The 24972-nt window shown below is 38.2% G+C and overlaps 1 protein-coding gene across 3 annotated transcripts in view; it reads right to left on the bottom strand.

Annotated features, from left to right (window-relative positions):
- ADGB (androglobin) overlaps window positions 1-24972 on the bottom strand; it is a 164493-nt gene that overhangs the window by 134513 nt on the left and 5008 nt on the right. The window lies entirely within an intron of this gene.

The following is a 24972-nucleotide window of genomic DNA, read 5'->3' as shown; positions in this document are numbered from 1 at the left end:
AAATTCTTAATTAGATAGGTAGGAAAGACATACCCACCCCATTCTAGAATCCACATTGTTGACAACTGTCCATTCTTTCAAATTAGTGGGAAAATATATGCATTTCTTCTTCAAAACATCATTCAGCTTATTCTTTTTATTGACTGTTTTTCCCACTTACCAGTATATTGCAAATAGTTCCCATGTCAATGAGAATTTAACTAAATACAAATTTAATGATTGCAAACTATCCCATAACATGAATTTACAGCCTTTCATTTAAGATCCTATAGCAAAAAATTTGAAAGTTTTGATTTGAATTTTGTGTTCCCTATTATAAACGAGACTGTAGGGTTATCCTTATTGCCAAATCTTTGCAGACATTATTTTTTTTTCTTAAAATTTGTTTATTTATTTTTTGAGAGAGTGGGGGGGGGGGGCAGAAAGAGGGGGAAAGCAGCATGGAGCACACAGCAGCATGGAGCCCAACACGGGGCTGGACCTCACAAACCGTGAGACCATGGCCTGAGCCAAAATCTAGAGTTGGACGCTTAACCGACTGAGCCACCCAGGTGCCCCTTTGCAGACATTATTAACTCTTTTATTAGTATAGATTTTTATAAGAAGACTTACTGTACCTAAATATATGCATATTTAAAATTTGTGATATATTTTGACTAGCTACAGAGAAGTTGGACTTGTTTTTTTACTCTTATTATTAATCTATGACAATTTCCAATCTCTAAACCTTGACTTTCACTTTTTTTTATTATTGTAAATTTTAAAATCTAAAATACGCATCTTGCTTAATTTGTCAAGTTTTAACAAGTGAGTGAGGTTAGAACCCTGTTCTCAATCCTGGGATAAGCAGTGAACAAAGCAGACTAAAATCTTTACCCTCGTGGAGTTCTTACTCTAGTGGGTGGAGACACAAAAACACAGCATAAATTAAGTAAAATATATAGTACATTCAAAAGGGGAAAATGCTAGGGGTAAATATAAAATCGGAAGGGGAAACTAAAGAGTTAAGGTACAGAATTTTTAACACAGTGGTTAAGGAAAGTGGTCCATAATAGGACCATATTTAAGTAAATAGTGAAAGAAACTAAAAAATTAAGCTGTGTGGATCCGTGGAAAGACTGTTCTGGATACAGGAACGCGGCAAGTACGAAGAGCAAGAAAGAGTTTTCTACATGCGGAGAGTGTCCTGGCTTCTGTGAAGAAGAAAAATATCAGTGTGGCTGAGGGGCAGTAAAAGGAGATCGTTTCAGAGAGGTGTCTGGAATGTAGAGAGTATACGGGTGATCTCAGCTAAAGGAAGGACTGGGTTTGCCTAAGTGAGGTGGGAAAAGCCAAAGGAGAGTTTCGAGCAGGGAGTTTTATAATCGTTCTTGCTGCAGTGTCGAGAAAAGCCCAAGGGAAACAAAAGAGAGAATTTAGAAGGCACTAAAATACCATGTGAGAGCTAATGGTGACTTGGACCAGAATGCTAACAGTAGAGGAGGCAGGAAATAATCCCCTGTTTTTAAGAGAGAGCCAGTAGATTGAATTGATATTTGCTGCAAGATAGAAGACTGTGGGATGGGGCAAAACTGAGGTAAGGAATAAAGCAGCATTTCACTTCTGAATGAGCTGCGTTCTAAATGTTTGTCACACGTTTGCGGACGTGTTGAGTAGTCAGTTAGATGTAGGATTCTGAGGCTTTAGGAGATAGAATTAGTGAAAATCTGAGTCATCAGCATTTAGATGATATTTAGAGTCTTAAGACTGGATTAAATCACCAAGAAAATTGCTATACCTAAGGAAAGGCACTCCCAAGAATGCTATTCAAAACACCCAACGACTGGTAAGGGATGAGCATGTCAACCCTCAAAGCTTCCAGTTCCAGTTATGCCAGATCTTATTCACCTAACTAGTGGGGTCAGGGATGTAGTAGGGTTCTCAGGGTAGGTCAGGGACCTAGGGAAGGAGGCAGAAATATCTGGGGCTCAGGGGTTTTGGGAAGGTTATTATTGTTAAGGCTATTCAACCATCAAATGAAAATATTTCAATATTCTAACATCGACAGTTGTATACCTGCCCTGATACTCCATGTTAAAAGTCTGAAAGAGTAGGAAGAAAACTGAGGAAAGCAGTCAATGAGTGTGGTAGACAGAATAATCCGCCCCCATCAATATAGCCACACCATGATCACCAGAATGGTGGAGAGATTACCTTCCATGGCAAAAGACGTATGCAAACAACTTACAGTATTTGAGTTGGGAGATTATCCTGGATTATCTGGGTGGCCTCAGTGTAGTCCCCAAGGGTTCTCAAAAGTCCAAGAAGGAGACAGAAGTACTCAGAGGGAGATCCAGAAGAATAAATAGAAAAGGAGAAGATTGAGCAGATGGCTCACCAGTCCTGTTTTCCATTTCCTACGTTTCCCAGACTACTTTGCAATTTGGCTGGTACTTTGTGGTGGTGTTTTGGACAATGACATGTGGGGGGAACGTGTTGTATCCTACCTTGAGGCTCATAAAACATCCTGTGAGATCCTTGTCAGCATGACTCAATCCTTCAGGGAAGATCTTAGAAAATGGTAATGCCACAAGATGAAGGGAGCCAAGAATCCTCATAGAGCACATACAAAGCCACTACTAAACTCCTGATCATACTCTAGTATAAATGGGAAATATCCTTTGGTGTATGATTTGGGGGTTGTGTGATATTAGAGCTAGCATTGATTACTTCCTACTTGCTACTCTGATGTTGTAATTAGCATTGATTATTAACATTGACAAATATATAGGGTAATTCCTTTTTTAGGAGTTGATCTTTTCTATCTTTAATCATTGTAAACATATGCATGGTAAATTACTTATAGATTATTTTTCTATTATCTTAAGTTTTTGACACTTGATTCATTTTTTATCGTTGTGATTTCTGCCTATTTTTTGTATATTCTTGTGTTTGAGGACACTTTTACTATCAGCCTATCCTTATCAGGGTTTTCTTTTCCTCCAAACCCCTTTCCCCAAGGCAATCCTGTATTGAAAGAATGTGTTTTCAATGTAATATAGAATTTTCTTCTGTCAGTGATGCCAAATAAATATGCCATCCAGGAACCCATAGGTCCTTTAAAATCAGATCTCAAACCTACATAAGTCTCAGTCCAAAGGTTTTCATTTCTCAAGGAAGATTTGTTTTTTTTTTTTTTCACCCAGACACTAAGCATAGAAAAGCTAGCCTTCTTATAACCTAAGATTCTAAAGCAGATTTTCTTATTCACCTTTTTAAAAAAAGATCTAAACTCTGGAAAGTCATGCCTTTACCTAAGGCTGGAGCACTCCCTTTCCTCATCTGTCCTATCTATGTTAAAACAAAATACTCTATTATCATAGGACTCCCTAAGGAAGTTACAGCCTCAGCTTAGAGTTACAACATCCTGACTTTCAGTTCCCTCCTCATTTCTGGATTCTGAATATTTTTATTTCTCCCTTTTTTTTTAATGTTTATTTATTTTTGAGAGAGAGAGAGAGAGAGAGAGAGCGAGCAGGGGAGGGGCAGAGAGAGAAGGAGACACAGAATCCCAAGCAGGCTCCAGGCCCTTAGCTGTCAGCACAGAGCCTGACGTGGAACTTGAACTCACAAACTGCGAGATCATGACCTGAACTGAAGTCAGATGTTTAACTGACTGAGCCACCCGGGCCCCCCCCGAAGATTTTTATTTCTTTACGTAGGCATTTGTAGGTATCATTTTTTTTTTACCTTAATCCACCATCTTGCTGGAAAAGAGAGGTTGAAAATATATGTATTGTAAAGCAGTGTTTCTAAATAGCATGTAAGAAAATAGGAGAGAAGGATGACAATAGGGAGAGAGGGAAAATTTTCATAATATTAATTAAAAATCAAGATACAAAATAGTACATTATAGTACATCTGTTTTATTGAGCGTTGGGACAAACTGTACAGATAAAAAGAAATTGGTGATTTTGTATCCATCAAAACCATGATAAAATTTACCTCATTCAGGAAGCTCAGAATTTTAAAAGTTATTTTTGTAAAAGGAAGATCTAATTTCTTTAAAAAAATAAATAAAGGCTTTGCTAAGATTATGTTTTGCTTTCCTCTTCATTCTGTCAAGTGTAAGTAAATGTTCTGTCTCCCTCCCTTAAGCTATTAAGCTTTATCACTAATTGGCCTACTTTCTTTGTAACATGTCAAATTTGATTCCATCTATATCGAAGATCACTTAAAAAGACGTTTATTTGAGGTATCTTATACCAGCTCAATAGCTCACCTATATTGCTACATGCACAATATAAACAGTGGTCAAATATAGCCCAATGTCAAACATGTTGTAGACTTCAAAAGATCATGCACAAATATGTGGCTTTTGAAACTCTCAGCACAATATGCCTTTGACGTTCACTGCCAGAATGTACGTACTGCTCTAGTATAGTTGAGATCCTTAAATATTCAAAGCATCTTATTCCTGGTTTCGTCAATTCTGAGAACAAGCTAATCTTTAAACACAGAAGTAACTCAGGACTTTTGAAGATTTAGGAACTGGTAATACTGGGAAATAAATGTGGCCAAGTTCCAGAAAAATCAAATATGCAAAGAAATCAAACCTGACATAGTGAAAAATCAGGGGGGTACAGAGTTATCTAAATCACATAGCAGTACACCCACGTACTAGAAGATGATTCAATCCATTAAAATTACAATTTGTAAAACAGATTTGAAAGATAAGTATATCCTCTACATATATGGCTAAATATTTCCTTCTACACAGTGAGTCTAAGTATGCTATTGAAATAGGGTAAGTGTCACTGGAGATTTTAGGAGAGGCTAGAATTTCATGATCAAAAGCCATGGAGGGTCTCGTGGGTGGTTCAGACGGTTAAGCGTCTGACTTTGGCTTAGGTCATAATCTTGCAGTTCATGGGTTCGAGCCCCACATTGGACTCTGCACTGCTGGAGCCTGCTTCGGATTCTGTGTCTCCCTCTCTCTCTGTGTCTGCCCCTTCCCTGCTCATGCTCTGTCTCTCTGTCTCAAAAATAAATAAACATTAAAAAATTAAAAAAAAAAAAAAAACATTGAAAAATGTGAATGGGTGTTTGCCAGAGGCAGGAGGTGGGCCAAATGGGTGAAGGTTGTCAAAAGGTATAAATTTCCAGTTATAAAATAAGGGAGTCATGAGGTTGTAATGTACAGCATGATAATTACAGTTAATAATACTTTACTGCATATTTGAAAGTTGCTAAGGGAGTAGGTCTTTAAAGGTCTCATCACAAGAAAAAATTTTGTAACTGTATGTGGTGACCGATGTTAACTAGACTTATTGTGGTGATCATTTCTCAATACATGCAAATATCAAATCATTATGTTGTACATCTGAGCTAATATAATGTTGTATGTAAATTACATCTCAAGTGAAAAAAGAAGTCAATGGACTAAATACAGAAAGAAACTGTAGTGGTGGGTAGGGGGTTGAGATAGCATAATCTACAAGTAGGTACTGGAATTTGATGTGAGCTGTGGTAGTCCACGCTTAAAAAATCTGTAAGTCTGTTTCGGAAAAGCAGCTAAATTTACCCTGTAAATGTCAAGAGGCCAGTAATAGGCTTCATGAATGAGTGAGTGGCTACAGCTACTAATGAGCTCCTGGCTTTGAACTAAAGCCAGGTATATGGCTTTATATGTGGTATAGTCCCCCTATAGCTTATGGCAACGTGCCAATGTCCTGTGATGATGTAAGGAAATAGGTTGGCCAAAACAAATTAAAAAATGGGAATAGGAGGTGGCCTCTACCACAGTGGGTGTGGTATCAGGGATAGCACTTCCCACATGGGAGAAAAGACTTCCACCTCCCAAACTTAAGGTTTGGGTGGGGGCGGAGTAATATAAAAATGCACCTCCTAATCAGAAAGGACGCTGCTTTTACACTGAAGCAGCATGCTAGAGACCTCCTAGTGGTCCTTTAACCACTTAGTGTGGACAGGTCCTGGGGTTTTTAAAGAGGATCAACATTCAAAAGGAGGGAGATATTCCTCATAAATCTCAAAAAAGCAACTATTTATCAACTGATAAGGAAGTATTTCAATTTTGGAACAACTGTCCTCTCTTTTTCAATAGCGTATCACGACTGGATGATGGCAATGGGTAAGGAGTGAATCATTCTGGAAAACCATCCAAACCACATGACAAAGAACAGTATACATGAGTCTAAAATAGCTATAAAATATGAACTAAAAAACTAACATTAAAAAGCAAAAAAAAGAAATGGAAAATTATGAAGGACAGTCGGTAAATAAATCAAAAGAAAGAAATCCACCCAAGAGAAATAATGTAGCAAACTTAAAAGATATTTAAATATGTTTAGAATTGCCAAAAAAATAAAGGAGGGAAAGTTCTGCTTTGCAATGAGTGCAAAAAGGTATTAAGCAAACATATGACAAAGAAGATCAATGTGAACAGAGAGATACTGGAAAATTTTAGCAATGACAACTTCAGCTGTTGAAAGAATAGACTAAATAAAGCCAAAGAAAGGAGAAGACTAGTGATTTAGAAGGTAATTTTTTTTGGAGGAGCCAAGATGGCAGAACAGCATGGAAGTTTTTTGTGTCTCATGTCCATGAAATACAGCCAGACCGACACTAAACCATCATACACACCTAGAAAACTGATTGGAGGAGTAACACAACAATCTGCACAACCTGAACCACAGAATTCGGCAGGTATCTGGCACAGAGAGGTGAACTTGGGAGGAGAGAAGCCAGTGGTGGGCAGGGAACCGCCTTTGCAGGCGGAGAAAGCACGGGGGGGGGGGGGGTAGAATACAGGAAAAGCACCCCTCCCCAAAAGCAGCTGGAGAGCAAGTGGAAAACTGGAAACAGCCACAGGGCCTAAACTAAAAAGAGAGAAAAGGAGAGGGTTTCAATTCCATTAAGACTGTAACAAGGGGAGCGCAAAGGCTGCAACTCCGCAGCTCCATACCTGGCGGTGCTCTGGTGGGAAGGGCGAATCCCCAGGAACAGAGTGGGGTCCGGGAGGTTCTCAGGCCACACGGGGAAAAGCAGCTCCACTGCTGGAAGGACATTTGGTAGAGACTGTTGAAGCCACCTGGTCCCAGCAGACCCCAGAAGGCGGCCACATTCGCTGGTGCTGGAACAAGGTAGTTAAGGGTGAAGCCTGGTGCCAGATGTGTGTTGTGATTTTCCACGATCCCTGAAAAGCTGCTGCTACACTATCTCGTGAACTTTTTGTGGGGCGGGCTGGCGCCTGGCCGTAGCCTCGGGGCACCGGCAGTAGCAGGATCCAGCAGGCGCTCCTGGGTGCAGCCGGCATTCCGGCCATTGCTCGGTGAGACCCTCCCACAGAGGGCGGGACGGGTCAAAGCCGCAGTCCTTCGGAAGTAAGGGGCCGGGGAAAACAGCCGCAACTGAGACAAAACTCGGGAGAGAGGTACTGCCTGTGGCTTGGTCACGGACAGTGAAAAAGTGGGGAGTGGACGAAAGCTGAAGACAGAGGACGGGTGCGCGATTGCTGATCGGAGAGAACAGAGTTCCCACACTGGAGACCGGGTGACGCCATTTTCCCTGCCCCCACGCATGCATAGATGCACCTATGCAACAATCCACCCCAGTAGGCTAGCAGCGCCATCTAGTGGAGAACAGAGCCGTTACACTGAGCTCACCCAACTGGGCCAACCTTGCTCTTCAAGAACACAAGTTTCACCACCTACTTAGTTTATGGACTATAAAGCGCTTCATAGTCTGACTTCTAGGGGAAAAACAAAGTCATTTCGGTGCTATTTCAATCTATTAGCAGGTCCCTCTATTCAATTTTCTTTCTTTTTTTTCCTCTCTTTTACACTATACTTTTTCTTGAATACAAGAAAGAGAAAAAATTCATTTTTATTTTCAATTTTTCTTAAAAATATTTTTCTTTAATTTTTTACTCTATTTCTTACTTTTGTGTATTTTTTTCAAATTCTATCTTACTTCCATCATTCTATTTTAGTCTACTTCAGTGTATTCACTTTTTCAAATGTTCAAACGATTTCCTTGTTTTCTTTTTTCTTTTTTCTCTTTTTCATTTCTTTTCTTTTTCTTGAATGCAGAAAGTGAAGAACTTCATTTTTACTTTCAATTTCTATTAAAAATATTTTTCTTTAATTTTTTAACATATTTTTGCTTTTATGTAATTTTTTTCAAATTCTATTTTACTTCCATCATTTTATTTTAGTCTACTACAGTATATTCACTCTTTCAAATTTTCAAGTGATATCTTTTTTTCTTTTTCCTTTCTTTTCTTTTTCTTGAATACAGAAAGAGAAAAAAATTCATTTTTATTTTCAATTTTTATTAAAAATATTTTTCTTTATTTTTTCCTACTGTATTCTTTACTTTTGTGTACATTTTTTCAAATTCTATTTTACTCCCATCATCTCATTTTAGTCTACTTCAGTGCATTCATTTTTTCAAATTCTCAAATGATTTCTTTTTTTTCTCCCTTTTTTTTCTCTAATCTGCCAAACCACTTTCAACACCCAGACCAGAACAAACCTAGGATCTAGCACACTTATTAGATTTGTGTGTGTGTGTCTGTGTGTTTTTAATTTTTTAATTTTAATATTTTTTTAATTTTAATTTTTTATTTTAATTTTTCTACCTCATTAATTCCTTTTCTCCCTTCAAAATGACAAAACGAAGGAATTAACCGCAAAAGAAAGAGCACGAAGTAACAACAGCCAGGGATTTAACCAACACAGATACAAGCAAGATGTCTGAACCAGAATTTAGAATCACGATAATAAGAATACTAGCTGGAGTCGAAAATAGATTAGAATCCCTTTCTGCAGAGATAAAAGAAGTAAAAACTAGTCAGAATGAAATTAATGATGCTATAACTGAGCTGCAATCACGGATGGATGCAGTGGTGGCAAGGATGGACGAGGCAGAACAGAGAATCAGCGATATAGAGGACAAACTTATAGAGAATAATGAAGCAGAAAAAAAGAGGGAGATTAAGGCAAAAGGGCATGATTTAAGAATTAGAGAAATCAGTGACTCATTAAAAAGGAACATCATGGGGTGCCTGGGTGGCTCAGTCGGTTAAGCGGCCAACTTCGGCTCAGGTCATGATTTTGCGGTCCGTGGGTTTGAGCCCCGTGTCAGGCTCTGTGCTGACAGCTCAGAGCCTGGAGCCTGTTTCAGATTCTATGTCTCCCTCTCTCTGACCTTCCCCCATTCATGCTCTGTCTCTCTCTGTCTCAAAAATAAAAATAAACATTAAGAAAAAAGTTTATTTTAAAAAGGAACAACATCAGAATCATAGGGGTCCCAGAAGAGGAAGAGAGAGAAATAGGGGTAGAAGGGTTATGTGAGCAAATCATGGCAGAAAACTTTCCTAATCTGGGGAAAGACACAGACATCAAAATCCAGGAAGCACAGAGGACCCCCATTAGTTTCAACAAATACCGACCATCAGCAAGGCATATCATAGTCAAATTCACAAAATACTCAGGCAAGGAGAGAATCATGAAAGCAGCAAGGGAAAAAAAGTCCCTAACCTACAAGGGAAGACAGATCAGGTTTGCAGCAGATCTATACACAAAATTTGGCAGGCCAGAAAGGAGTGGAAGGATATATTCAATGTGCTGAATCAGAAAAATATGCAGCCATGAATTCTCTACCCAGCCTTTCAAAATAGGAGAGAGAAAAACTTTCCCAGACAAACAAAAATTAAAGGAGTTTGTGACCACTAAACCAGCCCTGCAAGAAATTTTAAGGGGGACTCTCTAAGGGGAAAAAAGATGAAAATATAAATAAATAAATAAATAAATAAATAAATAAATACATACATACATACCAAAAGCAACAAAGATTAGAAAGGACAAGAGAACACCACCAGAAAATCCAACTCTACAAGCAACATAATGGCAATAAATTCATATCTTTCAGTACTCACTCTAAACGTCAATGGAGTCAATGCTCCAATCAAAAGACATAGGGTAACAGAATGGATAAGAAAATAAGATCCATCTATATGCTGTTTACCCACTATAGACCTAAAAACACCTTCAGATTGAAAATAAGGAGATGGAGAACCATCTATCATGCTAATGGTCAACAAAAGAAAGCCGGAGTAGCCATACTTATACCAGACAATCTAGACTTTAAAATAAAGACTGTATCAAGATATGCAGAAGGGCGTTATATCATAATCAAGGGGTCTATCCACCAAGAAGACCCAACAATTGTAAACTATGCACCAATTGTGGAAGCACCCAAATATATTAATCAATCACAAACATAAAGAAACTCACTGATAGTAATACCATAATAGTAAGAGACTTCACCCCACTCACAGCAATGGACAGATCATCTAATCAAAAAATCAACAAGGAAACAATGGGTTTGAATGACACACTGGACCAGATGGACTTAACAGATATATTCAGAACATTTTATCCTAAAAGAGCAGAATATACATTCTTCTCCAGTGCACATGGAACGTTCTCCAGAATAGACCATATCCTGGGACACAAATCAGCCCTAAGTAAGTACAAAAAGATCGAGATCATGCCGTGCATATTTTCAGACCACAATGCTATGAAACTCAAAGTCAACCACAAGAAATAATTTGGAAAGGTAGAAAATACTTGGAGACTGAAGAACATCCTACTAAAGAATGAGTGGGCTAACCAAGAAGTTAAAGAGCAAATTAAAAAGTATATGGAAGTCAATGAAAATGATAACACCACAACCCAAAACCTCTGGGAAACAGCAAAGGCGGTCATTAGAGAAAAGTATATAGCAATCCAGGCCTTCCTAAAGAAGGAAAAAAGATCTCAAATACACAACCTAACCTTATGCCTTAAGGAGCTGGAAAAAGAACAGCAAATAAAACTCAAAACCAGCAGAAGACGGGAAATAATAAAGATTAGAGAAGAAATTAATGCTATTGAAACAAAAAAAAAAACAAAAAACAAACAAACAAACAAACAAAAACAGTAGAACAAATCAATGAAACCAGAAGCTGGTTCTTTGAAAGAATTAATAAAATTGATAAACCACTAGCCAGTTTGATCAAGAAGAAAAAGGAAAGGACCCAAATAAATAAAATCAAGAATGAAAGAGGAGAGACCACAACCAACACAGCAGAAATAAAAACAATAATAAGAGAATATTATGAGCAATTATATGCCAATAAAATGAGCAATCTGGAAGAAATGGACAAATTCCTCAAAACATATACCCTACCAAAACTGAAACAGGAAGAAATAGAAAATTTGAACAGACCCATAACCAGTAAAGAAATCAAATTAGTAATCAAAAATCTGCCAGAAAACAAGAGCCTAGGGCCAGATGGCTTTCCAGGAGAATTCTACCAAACATTTAAGGAAGAGTTAACACCTATTCTCTTGAAGCTGTTCCAAAACATAGAAATGGAAGGAAAATTTCCAAGTTCCTTCTATGAAGCCAGCATTACCTTGATTCCAAAACCAGAGACCCCCCCCCCCTAAAAAGGAGAACTATAGACTAATTTCCCTGATGAACACGGATGCAAAAATCCTCAACAAGATATTAGCCAACTGGATCCAACAATACATTAAAAATATTATTCACCACGATCAAGCGGGATTTATACCTAGGATGCAGGGCTGGTTCAATATCCGCAAAACAATTAACGTGATTCATCACATCAATAAAAGAAAGGACAAGAAACATATGATCCTTTCAATAGATGCAGAGAAAGCATCTGACAAAACACAGCATCCTTTCTTGATAAAAACCCTCAAGAAAGTAGGGATAGAAGGAGCACACCTTGAGATCACAAAAGCCACATATGAACGACCCAAAGCTAATATCATCCTCAATGGGGAAAAACTGAGAGCTTTTCCCCCAAGGCCAGGAACAAGACAGGGATGTCCACTCTAGCCACTGTTATTCAGCATAATATTGGAAGTCTTAGCCTCTGCAATCAGACAACACAAAGAAATAAATGGCATCCAAATCAGCCCAGAGGAGGTCAAACTTTCACGTTTCACAGATGACATGATACTCTATATGGAAAACCCAAAAGATTCCACCAAAAAACTGCTAGAATTGATTCATGAATTCAGCAAAGTTGCAGGATATAAAATCAACCCACAGAAATCACTTGCATTCCTATACACCAGCAATGAAGTGACAGAAAGAGAAATCAAGGAATCGATCCCATTTACAGTTGCACAAAAACCCATAAAATACCTAGGGATAAATCTAACCAAAGAGGTGAAAAATCTATACACTGAAAACTATAGAAGGCTTATGAAAGAAATTGAAGAAGACACACACACACACAAAAAAGGAAAAAGATACCATGCTCCTGGATAGGAAGAACAAATATTGTTAAAATGTCCATATTACCCAAAGCAATCTGCATATTCAATGCAATCCCTACCAAAATAACACCAGCATTCTTCACAGAGCTAGAACAATAATCCTAAAATTTGTATGGAACCAGAAGAGACCGTGAATAGCCAAAGCAATCTTGAAAAAGAAAACCAAAGCAGGAGGCATCACAATCCCAGACTTCAACCTATATTACAAAGCTGTAACCATCAAGACAGTATGGTAATGGCATAAGAACAGACACTCAGATCAATGGAACAGAATAGAGAACTCAGAAATGGACCCACAAACGTATGGCCAACTAATCTTTGACAAAAATGGAAAGAATATCCAATGGAATAAAGACAGTTTCTCCAGAAATGGTGCTGGGAAAACTGGACCACAACACACAGAAGAATGAACCTGGACCACTTTCTTACACCAGACACAAAAATAAACTCAAAATGGATGAAAGACCTAAATATAAGACAGGAAGCCATCAAAATCCTCAAGGAGAAAGCAGGCAAAAACCTCTTTGATCTTGGCCACAGCAACTTCTTACTCAACATGTCTCTGGAGGCAAGGAAAACAAAAGCAAAAATGAACTACTGGGACCTTATCAAAATAAAAAGCTTTTGCACAGCGAAGGAAACAATCAACAAAACTAAAAGGCAACCGACAGAATGGGAGAAGATATTTGCCAATGACATATCAGATAAAGGGCTGGTATCCAAAATCTATAAAGAATTTAGCAAACTCAACACCCCAAAAACAAATAATCCAGTGAAGAGATGGACACAAGACATGAATAGACACTTCTCCAAAGAAGACAACCAGATGGCCAACTGACACATGAAAAAATGCTCCACATCACTCATCATCAGGGAAATACAAATCAAAACCACAATGAGATACCACCTTATACCTGTCAGAATGGCTAACATTAACAACTCAGGCAACAACAGATGTTGGCGAGGATGCAGAGAAAGAGGATCTCTTTTGCATTGTTGGTGGCAATGCAAGCTGGTGCAGCCACTCTGGAAAACAGTTTGGAGGTTCCTCAAAAAATTAAAAATAGAACTACCCTACTAGGCATTTATCCACAGCATACAGGTGTGCTGTTTTGAAGGGACTCATGCACTCCCATGTTTATAGCAGCACTATCAACAATAGCCAAAGTATGGAAAGAGCCCAAATGTCCATAAATGGATAAATGCATAAAGAAGATGTGGTATATATACAGCGGAGTATTATTCGGCAATCAAAAAGAATGAAATCTTGCCATTTGCAACCACATGGATGGAACTGGAGGGTATTATGCTAAGTGAAATTAGTCAGAGAAAGACAAAAATCATATGTCTTCACTTATATGAGGACTTTAAGAGACAAAATAGATGAACATAATGGAAGGAAAATAAAAATAATATAAAAACAGGGAGGGGGATAAAACAGAAGAGATTCATAAATATGGAGAACAAACTGAGGGTTACTGGAGGGGTTGTGGGAGGGGGGATGGGCTAAATGGGGAAGGGGCACTAAGGAATCTGCTCCTGAAATCATTGGTGCACTATATGCTAACAAATTTGGATGTAAATTTTAAAAAATATAACAAGTTAAAATAAAAGAAGGTATTTTTTTAATCAAGTGTTTGAAACAGACCCTTTTTAAAAAATATTTATTTATTTTTGAGAGAAAGAGAGAGAGAGAAAGAATGAGTGGGGGAGAGGCAGAGAAGATGGGGGACAGAGGATTTCAAGAGGGTTCCATGCTAACAGTAGAGAGCCTGATGTGGGACTCAAACTCACAAACCATATCATTACCTGAGCCAAAGTCAGATGCTTAACTGACTGAGCCACACAGGTACCCCTGAAACACACTCTTTTTTAAAAATTTTTTAAAATTTAAATCCAAGTTAGTTAAAATATAGTGTAATAATGATTTCAGGAGTAGAATTTAGTGATTCATCACTTAACATGTAACAACCAGTGCTCATCCAACAAGTGCCCTCCTTAATGCCCATCACGCATTTCTCCCATCCCTCTACCCAACACCCCACTGGCAACCCTCAGTTTGTTCTCCATATTTAAGAGTCTCTTATAGTTCATCTCCTCTCTGCTTTTATCTCATTTTTTCTTCCCCTCCCCTATGTTCATCTGTTTTGTGAAACAGACTCTTTTTGTTAATTAAAAAAATGTTTTTATTGTTTTTTGTTTATTTCTTTTTGAGAGAGAGACAGAGCACAAGTTGGGGAGGGGCAGAGAGAGAGGGAGACACAGAATCTGAAGCAGGCTCCAGACTCCAAGCTGTTAGCACAGAGCCTGATGTGGGGCTCAAACCACAAACCGTGAGACCATGACCTGAGTTGACTTTGGATGCTTAACCACCTGAGCCACCCAGGTACTGTGAAACAGATTCTTAACTAGAGAGAACAAACTGATGGCTACCAGAAGGGAGGTGGGTGGGTGTATGGGTGAAATAGGTGATAGGTATTAAAGAGTTCACTTGTGATGAGCACTGGGTGATGTATGGAAGTGTTGGATCACTATATTGTACACCTGAAACTAACATGAGACTGTATGGTAACTAACTGAAATTTAAATAAAAATGTTTAAAAAAATCAAGTGTTTGCATAGATAGATAAAGAGATAGAGGGGCGCCTGGGTGGCGCAGTCGGTTAAGCGTCCGACTTCAGCCAGGTCACGATCTCGCGGTCCGGGAGTTCGAGCCCCGTGTCAGGCTCTGGGCTGATGGCTCAGAGCCTGGAGCCTGTTTCCGATTCTGTGTCTCCCTCTCTCTCTGCCCCTCCCCCGTTCATGCTCTGTCTCTCTCTGTCCCAAAAATAAATAAACGTTGAAAAAAAAAAAAAAAAGAAAAGAAAAAAAAAAAAGAGATAGAAACAGTGAACTAAACAGGTGGATAGATTGAAAAACTCCAGGGGCGCCTGGGTGGCTCAGTGGTTGCGTTTCCGCCTCTTGATTTTGCCTCAGGTCACGATCTTATGGTTCATGGGACTGAGCTGGCATAGGGCTCCAGGCAGACAGCACAGAGCCTGCTTGGGATTCTCTTTCTCCCCCTCTCTCTGCCCTTCCCCTACTCACGCGTGCATGCTCTCTCCCTCTCTCTCTCTCAATATAAATAAATAATGAAAACATTAAAAATTTTTAAAAAGAAAAAAACCTCCAGTGTATGCCTAATAGAAGACTCAGGCAGATAAATAGTTAAAATGGGGGTGGAGAGAAATATTAGAAGATTTGACTGCTGAAAAATCTTCAGAATTGATGGAAGACATGTCCTCAGATGGGAAAAAGTACATCAGGGAATAATAAAGGATAAATGGGAGGTCAGGGAATGGAAATCTGCATCCAGATAATTCGACTTAAATTGTAGGTAACTGATGAAAGTGAAAATCTATCTACATTAAAAAATGACAAGTTACCTTAATATAAAAACAATCAAATTGACAGCAATAACAGACACTGTAAAGCAATGAAGTGATATCTTTAAAGCTGAGGGAAAATAACTGTCAATCTTGGAATTAAGATCCAATTACACTCTTATTTAAAAGTGAAGCAGAAACATTTCTCTAAAATTAAATAAAAACATTTAAAATTATGAGTTTACCAGAATAGATTCCTACAAAAATATTTCCTGAAGGATTTATCTCAGGAAAATGTGAAATGAACCCAGATTGAAACTGGGGGCTACAAGTACTGATGGCAAACAAACAAGTCAATACATTTTGGTAGAATTCTGAAACGCATCTCCTACTAACACATAATGATAACAGTAGCTTTGTGTTTTTAAAAACTCTCAAAAATAAATGAGAGAAGTAAAAAAGGGAATTCTGCTGGACCCTGTGTGCCTGTTTTTTCTTCAGGAATAATGCTGAGCAACTGTAGACTTTGTAGGAAAGTATTTGGAGATAAATGTATTTAAGAAAATAAGGATTGCCTTAGTCAGCTTGGGCTGCTGTAACAGACTACCATAGACTGTGTGGCTTATAAACAATGGAAATTTATTCCTCAACAGTTCTGGAGGCCGGAAGTCTAACATCAAGGTGCCAGCATGGTCAGGGTCTGAGAAGAGCTGTCCTCTGGCTTGCACTGTGTCCTCACTGTGTCCTCATTGTGTCCTCACATGGTGGAAAGAGCTAAAAGACACGAATCCCATTCATGAGAGCGTCACCCTCATGACCTCATTACCTCTCAAATGCCCCATATTCAACACCATCACATTTGGATTAGGGTTTCCATATACAAATTTCAGAGTACACAAACATTCAGTCCCTTGCAAGGATACATCAAGAAACAAACTTTAAAAGTCCCAAACTGAGAAGGAACAGAAAGAGTGGCCCTTACATTAGGGAACAACTCACTGTAAGCTATGCCATCGGTAGACAAGAAACTGAGAATGCAGAATTATTTTCACGAAGATCAAATTGTTTTAACGATCTGTCTGGAGACTAAAACATTTTAGAAGAATACCGTTTCAGAATGAGAAAGTAATCTCAATCAACTGACAGTTCACTTATTTTTAACTAACATTTATTGAACACCTGTACTGTGACAAGCACTGTGCTAGATGATAGGGTTACAGATCCGTAAAAATATATATCTCTCTGCTCTTGAGTTTATTTTGGAATTCAAACAGGTAAACAGATTATCTCAATATAATGTGGTAGACGCAGAGATGGAAGTATTCACAGATGGCAAAGAGGGGGGCATTGTGCCTCATGTGAGGCAATTAGGAAAAACGTCCTGCGATAAACAGCATCTGAGCTGTTTTGAAAGGCAACGAGAAATTTTCCAGGTGGTAAAAGCAGAAAGGGCATCAGCAAGGAAAGAGAAGGACACAAGCAACAGAGTGGGTGCAGAGAACTAGGAGCTTTTCAGCACTGCATGAGCATGAGTAAAAAGCAGTGGGGAAATTAGGTTGGAGAGAAACACTAGGTCAGCAGGCAGGCAGCTCCCCACTGAGGGCCTTGCTGATGAGCTTGGACTTTGTTTTCTAGATAGTGTTGACTTGGCCCATTGCACAGAGATGAACATTTTATTATTAGATATACATTATTTAATGTTTACCCAGAATGGACCATCGGTTTAAAATAGGGCGCCTGGGTGGCGCAGTCGGTTAAGCGTCCGACTTCAGCCAGGTCACGATCTCGCGGTCCGTGAGTTCGAGCCCCACGTCGGGCTCTGGGCTGATGGCTCAGAGCCTGGAGCCTGTTTCCGATTCTGTGTCTCCCTCTCTCTCTGCCCCTCCCCCGTTCATGCTCTGTCTCTCTCTGTCCCAAAAATAAATAAACGTTGAAAAAAAAAAAAGAATTTAAAATAGGAAGCTCGAGGAAGAGTGAAGTTGCAATACAACCCAAATGGGAGCACAGCGATAATAATTATGAAGATGTGATTTAAGATCATCCTTATCACGTATGTAAGTTGCATTCTTTTAGTTAAAATTCTTATAATGAGACGTCTCTACTACAATGAAAAACAATCTTGTAGAAGATGATATACAGGGCAATTACATATCATCTGGGATTTCAGTTTTAAGGAAAGAATTATATCCATACTTACAATATGTGACTTGTGGATATATATGTGTAAATGCTGCTTTAACACCTCCCATCTTAATATTTAGAAATCAAATGTAAAATTTAAGTAATAAACCTAAGTGATATTATGTTCACGTCAATTAAAATAACAGGGACTGGATTTAGCCTTCCACCTAAGACAACCAAACACCTGAGCAAAACATATGAAACTGATTTTCAGGACAGTCATCAAGTGTTGAGGGATGGTGATTCTGAAAACATGGGAAGCACATGAGGGGAGCCCTATCGTTGCCTTAGCTTATGATTGTGAGAGAAGTTTGGACTGCAGTGCAGAGAGAGGTAATCCAGGCATATCTCAGCAGATTCCTTGAGTAGAGGGGCAGATGAGAGTTTGGGGGAGACCAAGGCAGCTAGAGAACATTTCATCACAACAGAATGTACATCCTTTTCGAGAATATACATTATATTTATCCAGATAGACCATAATCTGAGACATAGGATGTCTCAGCAAATTTAAAATAATCCAAGTTATGGGGCGCCTGGGTGGCTCGGTTGGTTCAGTGTCTGATTTCAGCTCAGGTCATGATTTCATGACCCACATCAGGTTCTGTGCTAACAGTTCAGAGACTAGAACCTGCTTCACATTCTGTGTCTCCCTCTCTCTCTGCCCCTTCCGTGCTCATGCTCTGTCTCTGTCTCTCTCTCTCAAAAATAAATAAAGAGTAAAAACATTTTAAATAATTCAAGTTATAAAAAGTATCTTCTCTGACCAATGGAGTTATACTAGAAATCACTAAGAAAAAAATCTGAAAAATTCAAAGATATTTAGAATCTAAACAAAACAATTATGATTAACCAATATGTTAAAGAAGAAATCAAAAAGGAAGTTAGGCAGTATTTGAGCTGAATGAAAATGAAAAAAAAAACATATTATGATTTACAGGATGCCACTAAAGCAATACATAAAGGAAATTTTATAGAAAAAATATCTGTATTAGGAAAGAATACAAGTCTCAAAACAATATATTCAGTTTCTACCTTAAACTAGAAAATTATAAAGTAAATCAAATGAGGAAGTTAAGATTAGATCAAATCAACAAAAACAAAAAACAGAAAAATTGTAGAGAAACATCAATGAACCCAAAATTCAGTTTTTGAGATCATCAAAATTAATCAAACTCTAGTCAGACTGATCAGGAATATAAGAGAGAAGACACAAACAACCAATATCAGAAGCTAACGTGGGGTCATCACTACAGATTCTAGATATTAAAAGGATAACAAATGGGGCAACTGAGTGGTTCAGTCAGTTGAGCACCCAACTCTTGATTTTGGCTCAGGTCATGATCCCAGAGTTCTAGGATAGAGGCCTGCACTGGGCTCCATGCTGAGTGTGGAACCTGCTTAGGATTCTCTCTCTCTCTCTTTCTCTCTCTCTCTCTCTCTCCTTGCCCCCCCCCCACACACACTGTCTCTAAAATAAAAAAAATAAAAAAAGATAATAAATATTACAAACAACTCTACTTATATAGTCTATAACCTAGATGAAATGGATCAATTCCTTGAAGGATATAAACTAAGAATACTCACTAAAGAACAGATAGATTGGGTTGGACATACTGAATATCCATGTGTCTATTTAAAAAAGTGAATTTATCATTAAAAACTTGCCCAACGAAGAAAACTTCAGGCCCCAATGGTTTCACTGATGAAGTCTACTACATATTCAAGGGAAAAATAATACCAATTCTACACCAACTGCTAGCAACAACACGGAAGAATATAAAAATAATTATAATGAGTGAAAGAAGTCATACAAAAAAGATACATAGTTTATGATTCCATTTATATAAAACTCTAGAAAATGAAAACTAATCTATAGTGACAGAACACAGAATAGTGGTTGCCTGGAGACTGTAGTCAGGAAGGGACAGAAGGTAGGGATCACCAATAAATCACAGAAACCTTCTTGAATGGTAGACCTGTTCATTATCTTAATCATGTTGACATTTTCACATGTGTACATGCACTTCAGAACTTATCAGAACATATCCTTTAAATATCTGTGACTTACTGCATATCAGATTTATATCAGTAAACCTACTTTTAAAAAGAAAGAAGAAAAAAAAAAAACAAGACTGGGAGTAATAAGAGGCAACTTAAGGAAATTCCAAACAACATACTATGATAGCAATGTTATATGTTCCTAGAGTCATAATACACAGTAAAATTAAATCCACATTTTATGATATATTTGATTACTGAGTCGTATGCAGTAAAACATATTTCGTCTACATTTCTGTCTTTTATGTATACCTATTCTTGGTAAATTAAATGCCCTCCATAGTTTGGAAATGGGAAGAAGTCAAAACTATATAAATAATGATAGATAAATAATTGTATTGAATTGTATTTTACAATCCAATTTTTAATAGAACATGAATAAAATAACCTTTTAAAACTTAAAAACACATTAATTACATACCTTGCAAAGATGACAAAATGGTTTTTAAAAATTCTTACATCAATTAAGATTATATAATACAGTAGAAAATGTATAAGAGTTGAAAACCTTCAAAGAAAACTTTAGCTGATACAAAGTCATTAGAGACTTCTGAGCAAAAAAAAAAAAAAAAAAAAAATCAGAATCTGATTTACATACACACAGTCCTATACGTGCTTTAATGATTTTATTTTCACTGTAGGGATTAAAACTTCAATAAAATGAGGGTCTGGAATTTTGCCATTGTTTTCTTCAAGCATGCTGTTCAGTGTAAAGACATGATTTTAGTCATAGTGGGAGGCAGTTTATTTGTGCAACGTGCAATCAGCATGCCTTCTGAAGTAGCGTCAGTAAGTATCCTGAAGGAATTAGAACATGAACGGAATTGCACAATCGACTTAATTTGCGTTGGGGCATTCTGAGCCAGCCGCGATCTTCAGAAGTATCAAATAGGTAAGGAAATAAACTGCAATCTTAAAAAAAGTTAAATTAAAAATAAAGCCAGGTTGTCGTGTTGACCTTTTATTCCCTTGGTTTCGTTCAAATTATTTAATTGGGCACTTAATTTTAAAAGTTCAACATTTACCTCTTTTTTTCAATACATTGTGCTTGAGTGAATATGAAGATAAGTAAGACTCGGTTTTATTCTCAAATAACTTAAAAGTAGTGAGAATAAATACACACAGTAAGGGAACTGCAAAGGCAAAAGCAAAAAGAGCTCAAGAAAAGTTAAAAACTCAGTGCTTTATCACCACAGAAGAAGGGATAATGGCTTCCAAGTTAGCAAATCAATGATGGCTGCGAGGGAAAGCAGGTCTTAAGACATGCATAGAATTATAGGGTAGGTTGAAAGCAACTATAAGCAGAGAAAAGAGAATGAGGAGAGGCACAGAGACTGAAAAGTGGGAAAATGTAAATAGTATGTTAGTATTTGGTTGGTAACAGAAAATAGGAGAGAGTTGAAGCTGGTTGTGGCCCTATCAACCAGTTTGCTTGTTCTCTCTCTCAATCTCTCTTTTACTTTCTCCCTTCTTTCTTCTTTCTTTCTTTCCTTTTTTTCTTTCCTTTTCTTTCTTTCTTTCTAGCTTTCTTTCTTCCTTTCTTTCTCTCTCTCTCTTTCTTTCTTTTTTTCTTTTTTTTTTCAAAGCAGGAACAACCTACTGGTGGAATAGGGTGTTAAGATTACTAACAGTATTGCATATAAAGAAGATTGGAAATTAGACTGAAGGACAAGGAAATTAGAATGCTTTTTCAGTGGTTCCACCTGGAGTTATTAAAGGCCCAAACTAGAAAATGACAAGGAAGAAAATGAAGGCTAAGCCAGGCTAGAGAAGAAATTTGAAGGTAAAATCAAAAGAACGTAGAGACCACCTAGACGCAATGGGCAAAGAGGAGGGAAAAGGCAAGTACGACTGAACTGTGGAGTCAGAGTGTCAGCGAGGATGGTAACAAGATTCTTTAAAATGAAAGACATGGGAAATATGTACACTTGTGAGAAAACAAACAAACAAACAAAAAACATGACCTCCATTGTGGATATATTTAACTTGGAATAGTAGAGCACATCCAAGCAGATTTGTCCACTTGAACTTGAGCTCAATTACACAGTAAGTACCACTGATGCTAATTTAGTCAACTTTGATCAGGAATGACTGTTTTAGATGATCCAAGGAGAGATAAGAGAGGCAATGAGAGGAGAGGTAAGTAAGACCATTCCAGAATGACTTAATTTGGGGGGTAGAAGAAAGAAAACAAGACAGGTAGGCTGGAGAGAAAGGAGGCCTCTAGGAGAGGGCAAGAAAGGTGAGATTCAGCTGTAGTGACACATGCTCCCCTGTTAGGCAGCTGAACCCTCTGGAGGGACAGGAGGAACTGGGAGAGTAGAACAAGAAGTTTCTCACTCAAAAGCCCAAGTACGCAGGCCACTGGGATCTTAAGCTTCCCATGTGCCAGGATCTGACACCCTACCCTCCAGCCACAAAGCTGGCATTTATAAAGCACAAACATAAAACATGGTGGGCAAATACATGAAACAGTGTCTACAATGACTTTAAGCAAAATCCATTGAAGAAACAACAGGTATGCAGGACCCACAGGCTTGTACGTGCACAGGTTCCAACTGACTTTTTTTTAACTGCAACTCCAGCTGCTATCCTCATAACCTCATTCTCTGTCTATGGTGGAAACCAGTCCTAAATTCCTACTGGGCTTTGACCCAAGGTGGCACAAACGTGAGGCTTTGTCTCTAATTTCCAGTTCATTATAATAGTACGCAGAATGGGCCCTCTTGGGACTGCATGCGGTACAGACTTCACCTTTGACCTTGACCTTACCTGGTTAAACTCTCACTGTGTTTCTGACCCAGACTAACACAGGCACAAAAGTCCAGAGTTCTTCCTGCTTCCACTCCTTTTGCCTCTGATTCTACAAGGTTTGATGAGCTGTAGACACATTCTCACTAATTTATAACTACCCTGGGTACCTCTCCTTCCCTCAGATTCAGTAGGTAGCTCTTCTGCATACCCCAGTTTGCAGTTCTACTCGGAAACAAACACTGTAGAAAAGTCTGAAGATGTAGAGAACAGAGAAGCTCTGAGCTGACCCGGCCTCTGAGAGTCTCCATGGAGGCCGTGGATGGAAACCACAGAGCCTGGAGTGAATACTGAGAGGTGAAGAAATGAGGGCAGAAAGGGCACACTGGGTTTTTAAGAACTTCAACGGAAGTAATATATGTAAGTCTAATATTCATCGTATCAGAAAGACGGAATAAAAATAATCACAAAATATTTGGACCATCACATTCATATTGACACCAGCAAAAACAAAAAACAAACAAAATAACCATTCAAAATAAAAGTTGTTTACTTTAAACATGTGGCTTGTGTTAATTCAGCCATATAACTCAACAGAGTTATAGCCCCAGAACTTGTAATTAATCAGCCTGGACCTATTCCTGGAGGATTGTTAGTACAGCTTCAAAACACCTAGTTGGATACCTTTTATCACAACGTATGCATATGTTCTTTGTTGGGATGAAAGTGAGAAAGATTAGTAATATTTCTATCCAATCTTTCACATTCCACATATTATATCAAATTATACAAATCTGTCTTAGATACAGGTTTTAGTCATTTTATCTCACATTAAGTAGTATAATCAGTTTGTAAATTATTTAATCCCTTGAATTAAATAAGCTGTGACCTGGAAATGTCAAGGAAATGTTAAAGTCCATTAAACTACTTTTAAATAATCACTTTTGATGGAGGCAATATTAGTTTGCTCATCTGAGAAGCACTGGCAACAACATTACTAGTTTCAAAGTACACATTTGATTATGTTTTTAGGTAACAATAAAGTACAAATTCTATAGGAGTTTATAAATTTAAATCTTTTTAAGGTAACTTCTACTTCTTTAGTAATGTTACTGAGTCAACTTTAGAGGGAACTATTTCTTCTCCAAAACTAAACAAACTAAAAATTGGGTGTTTAAAAAAAAAAAAAAAAAAAAAAAGATTTCACTGTTAGAGATGATTCTTAAGCCATGTCAAATCTGAATAAATTATTTAAAAAGTGCTTAGATGAGGTTTATTTTAAAGGAAGAATTGATGGCAGACCCGACCAAGATGAACGTGATACTTCTATCCTCATGAAGCAGGACTTTGGGCTGAGATATTATATTTAAAGCTATGCAACGGGGGCGCCTGGGTGGCGCAGTCGGTTAAGCGTCCGACTTCAGCCAGGTCACGATCTCGCGGTCCGTGAGTTCGAGCCCCGCGTCGGGCTCTGGGCTGATGGCTCGGAGCCTGGAGCCTGTTTCTGATTCTGTGTCTCCCTCTCTCTCTGCCCCTCCCCCCGTTCATGCTCTGTCTCTCTCTGTCCCAAAAAATAAATAAACGTTGAAAAAAAAAAAAAAAAAAAGCTATGCAACGGACATTTATGTAGTGCCCTAACCTATGCCAAGTGTCGCCCTGCATTCTGGGGATGACTGACAGGCCCCCTCCCCTCTGGCTCTCGAAGTCTTTCTCTGGTTCTGACTCAGAGGGTTTTATGGCCAAGTTGCCACACCAGGTTTCCGGTTCAACTCAGTTAAATCAGACACACATTTATTAAACATGCATTGTGCCAGGCCTGAGAGAATGCAAGATAGACCAGACAAGGCCTTTAGAAATTTGTCACTGAATTTTATTTACACTTTTTTTCCCCTTGTCTTTTCAGACAGAGTGGCGTCATAGCTAGACATCACAACAAATATTACCATGCAATAGAAGATCAGAAATTTGGGTTTTGTAGTCTTTCACTTCAGTCAACTTATAGTTAAGCTCTGCACCCATCCACTCACCCTTTAAAAATGTTCCTCACTACCATCAAGAGTTCCCCAAATTAGGCATTCTCCATCATCTCAGACCACCACTTATTTCTTTGCTATGATTCTTTTTTTTTTTTTTAATTTTTTTTCAACGTTTTTTATTTATTTTTGGGACAGAGAGAGACAGAGCATGAACGGGGGAGGGGCAGAGAGAGAGGGAGACACAGAATCAGAAACAGGCTCCAGGCTCCGAGCCATCAGCCC

This window comes from Lynx canadensis, chromosome B2 (assembly GCF_007474595.2).
Source record: "Lynx canadensis isolate LIC74 chromosome B2, mLynCan4.pri.v2, whole genome shotgun sequence".
NCBI classification, from domain to species: Eukaryota; Metazoa; Chordata; class Mammalia; order Carnivora; family Felidae; genus Lynx; species Lynx canadensis.
Note: the sequence above shows the minus strand (reverse complement) of the source record. Positions and strands in the feature narration are given on the sequence as shown.